The sequence below is a fragment of the Bubalus bubalis genome, chromosome 5, assembly GCF_019923935.1.
Source record: "Bubalus bubalis isolate 160015118507 breed Murrah chromosome 5, NDDB_SH_1, whole genome shotgun sequence".
In the NCBI taxonomy this organism is placed as follows: Eukaryota; Metazoa; Chordata; class Mammalia; order Artiodactyla; family Bovidae; genus Bubalus; species Bubalus bubalis.
The window spans coordinates 118,176,593-118,181,270 of record NC_059161.1 but is presented as its reverse complement, the minus strand read 5'-3'; positions in this window follow the sequence as shown (position 1 = coordinate 118,181,270).

Sequence of the window (4,678 nt, the reverse complement as noted above, 5' to 3'; positions counted from 1 at the left end):
ATATTGAGTCCACTGTGCAAAGTAATCAGAAAAAAAAAGTATGAATTTCATTGGGCTGACAATCAAGAATAGGCTTTCAATGTTGCTAATAGTGCAATACAGCCTGATTTAGATTTATGGCCAGTACCACCTGGTGACACTGAATTACATTTGTCTATAAGTGAATTGTATGCTAATTGGAGCTTATGGCAATAACTGCAAGGGAAAGAGTGCCTTTGGGCTTCCTTTCCAGAGGACAGGAGAATTTACTATTATGGTGACTCACATGGTGACTCACTATTATGGTGGCACACATCCTAAAAGATGATGCTGTTAAAGTGCTGCACTCAATATGCCAGCAACTTTGGAAAACTCAGTGGTGGCCACAGGACTGGAAAAGGTCAATTTTCTTTCATCACTTTAAGTATGTCTTGCCATTCCCTCCTGGCCTGAAGAGTTTCTATTGAAAGATCAGCTGTTATCCTTATGGGAATCCCCTTGTGTGTTATTTGTTGTTTTTCCCTTGCTGCTTTTAATGTTTGTTCTTTGTGTTTGATCTTTGTTAATTTGATTAATATGTGTCTTGGGGTGTTTTGCCTTGGGTTTATCCTGCTTGGGTCTCTGAGATTGTCCTCATTTCTTTTAATTCGTTTTTCTTTTTTCCTCTCTGATTCATTAATTTCTACCATTCTATCTTCTGCTTCATTAATCCTATCTTCTGCCTCCGTTATTCTACTATTTGTTGCCTCCAGAGTGTTTTTTATCTCATTTATTGCATTATTCATTATATATTGACTCTTTTTTATTTCTCCTAGGTCCTTATTAAACCTTTCTTGCATCTTCTCAATCCTTGTCTCCAGGCTATTTATCTGTGATTCCATTTTGATTTCAAGGTTTTGGATCATTTTCACTATCATTATTCGGAATTCTTTATCAGGTAGATTCCAATCCCAAAGAAGATAAATGCCAAAGAATGTTCAATCAACCACACAATTGTACTCTTCACAGACTTAGCAAAGTAATGCTCAAAATCCTTCAAGCTAGCCTTCAAAACTACATGAACCGAGAACTTCCAGATGTACAAGCTGGATTTAGAAAGCCAAAGGAACCTGAGATCAAATTGCCAACATCCACTAAATCGTTGAGAAAGCAAGGGAATTCCAGAAAAACATGTACTTCTGCTTCATTGACTATGCTAAAGCCTTTGCCTGTGTGGAACACAACTGTGGAAAATTCTTAAAGTGATGGGAATATCAAACCACCTTACCTGCCTCCTGAGAAATCTGTATGCAAGTCAAGAAAAAACAGTTAGAACTGGACACAGAAAAGCAGACTGGTTCCAAATTGAAAAAGAAGTACGTTAAGACTGTATATTGTCACCCTGCTTATTTCACTTATATGCAGAATACATCATGTGAAATGCTGGCTGGATGAAGTTCAAGCTGGAATCAAGATTGCTGGGAGAAATATCAATAACCTCAGATATGCAGATGACACCCTTATGGCAGAAAGTGAAGAGGAACTAAAAAGCATCTTGATGAAGGAGAAGAAGGAGAGTGAAAAAGCTGGCTTAAACTCAACTTTCAAAAAGCTAAAATGATAGCATCCAGTCCCATCATTTCATGGTAAATAGATGTGGGGGGGTGGGCGGATGGAAGCAGTGAAAGACTTTATTTTCTTGGGCTCCAAAATCACTGCAGATGGTGACTGTAGCCATGAAATTAAAAGACGTTTGCTCCTTGGAAAAAAGGCTATGATGGACCTAGACAACATATTAAAAAAACAGAGACATCACTTAGCTGACAAAGGTCCATATAGTCAAAGCTACAGTTTTTCCGGGAGTCATGTATGGATGTGAGAGTCATGTATGGATGTGAGAGTTTAACCATACAGAAGGCTGAGCACTGAACAATTGATACTCTTGAACTGTGGTGTTGGAGAAGGCTCTTGAGAATCCTCAGACAGCAAGGAGATCAAACCAGTCAATCCTAAAGGAAATCAACCCTGAATATTCATTAGAAGGACTGATGCTGAGGCTAAAGCTCCAATACAATGTCCCCCTGATGCAAAGAGCTGACTCATTGGAAAGACCCTGATTCTGGGAAAGATTGAGGCAGGAGGAGAAGGGGATAACAGAGGATGAGATGGTTGGGTGGCATCAATGACGTAATAGACATGAGTTTAAGCAAACTCCAGGAGATGGTGAAGGACAGGGAAGCCTGGTGTGCTGCAGTCTATAGGGTCACCAAGAGTTGGACATGACTGAGTGACTGAACTACAACAAGCAGTAAAAAAGTCTGCCTTCAACATAGAAGATATATGAGACATGAGTTTGATTCCTGGGTCGGGAAGATTCCCTCAAGGAGAAAATGGCAACCCACTCCATATTCTTGACTGAAAAAATCCCATGCACAGAGGAACCTAGAAGGCTACGATCCAAAGGGTGGCAAAGAGTTGGCCACAGCTGAGCACAAGCACACAGAGAAGAATTCACGCTGCCTTTGGGAAACAGTTATTGGCTTGTTACTGGGCTTTGACTGATACGAAACAATTGACTATAGATCACATTGTAATACTGAGACAGGTGACAATCGTGAGATGCGTACAAAGTTTCCCCCTAAAGCCACAGGACTGGACAAGCCCAGGAGTCCAGCATAATAAAATGGAAATCATATGATATATTCAGGATCTAGCCAAACCTGGGACACATGGGTTTGCTGCCTTACATGAAGAAAACTTGAAATTCCTACTAAAGGCCTTGAGAAAGAGGATAATTGCCCTGAGATAACTGAGTCACCTGTAATTGGGGAAAGCCCTTTGTCTCTTTAACAGCACAAGAAAAACAGCATGCATGGTGATACTGATGGATCACCTAAATATATAGAATTCATTTGCTGTTGAAAAGCAGTGGCATATAATATGGTCACTATTAAATTGATGAAAAATACTGGGGAAGTTTAAAGTAGCCAATTTGCTGAGTTATATGCTGTTCTATCAGATCATAAAGCAAGAAAATTTAACGAAATGCCATATGCACAGGTGATGGGTAACCAGTGGATTGGCCACTTGACTTTCCCTATGGGTAAAGAATAACTATAACTTTGTCCCAGTCGTCCTCAGACATGTGGACCAGAAATTCATCCCAACAAGAGACAATGATAGATGGCAGGAAGAGCAGACCTATGGAAGAGGGAGGTTACACACCAAAAAACCGTGTAGGGCTGAGGGCAGTGGAGGCAACATTAGGGCTTTAAAGGGGCAAGGTCATCTCGCTTTCACCTGCACTTGCTCCAGTGGCCCCTGCCTGAGACACATCAGCCTGAAAGGCAGCATGGGCTCTGTGATGCCCCCTCCTCCCTCCCTGGCCCTCTCAGAAGCTGCACCATCTCCTGGGCCCCTGTCCCATCCAGGTCGTCCAGGTAGGAAGTGGCTACCATAGCCCCCTCAGCAGAGAGGCACACACTGACTGCTCGGCTGATGCCGCCACCCACACCTGAGGCTGGAGAGAACATGAGGGAAAGGGGAAGGAGGAGTGGTCAGGGGTCAGAAGTCAGCCAGAGCTGAGATGCCAAGATGGGCAGTGATGGTGTGATTACTCACCTAGAGCCAGACATCCTGGAGTATAAAGTCAAATGGGCCTTGCTGCTGCTGCTGCTGCTGCTAAGTCACTTCAGTCGTGTCTGACTCTGTGTGACCCCATGGACGGGAGCCCACCAGGTTCCCCTGTCCCTGGGATTCTCCAGGCAAGAGTACTGGAGTGGGGTGCCATTGCCTTCTCCACAAATGGACCTTCAGATCAGTCACGCAGTCGTGTCCAACTCTTTGCGACCCCATGAATCACAGCACGCCAGGCCTCCCTGTCCATCACCAACTCCCGGAGTTCACTCAGACTCACATCCATCGAGCCAGTGATGCCATCCAGCCATCTCATCCTCTGTCGTCCCCTTCTCCTCTTGCCCCCAATCCCTCCCAGCAAAAGAGTCTTTTCCAATGAGTCAACTCTTCACATGAGGTGGCCAAAGTACTGGAGTTTCAGCTTTAGCATCATTCCTTCCAAAGAAATCCCAGGGCTGATCTCTTTCAGAATGGACTGGTTGGATCTCCTTGCAGTCCAAGGGACTCTCAAGAGTCTTCTGCAACACCACAGTTCAAAAGCATCAATTCTTCAGTGCTCAGCCTTCTGCACAGTCCAATTCTCACATCCATACATGACCACAGGAAAAACCATAGCCTTGACTAGACAGACCTTTGTTGGCAAAGTAATGTCTCTGCTTTTGAATATGCTATCTAGGTTGGTCATAACTTTCCTTCCAAGGAGTAAGTGTCTTTTAATTTCATGGCTGCAGTCACCATCTGCAGTGATTTTGGAGCCCAAGAAAATAAAGTCTGACACTGTTTCCACTGTTTCCCCATCTAGTTCCCCTGATGTGATGGGACTGGATGCCATAATCTTCGTTTTCTGAATGTTGAGCTTTAAGCCAACTTTTTCACTCTCCACTTTCACTTTCATCAAGAGGCTTTTTAGTTCCTCTTCACTTTCTGCCATAAGAGTGGTGTCATCTGCATATCTGAGGTTATTGATATTTCTCCTGGCAATCTTGATTCCAGCTTGTGTTTCTTCCACTCCAGCGTTTCTCATGATGTACTCTGCATATAAGTTAAATAAACAGGGTGACAATATACAGCCTTGACAAACTCC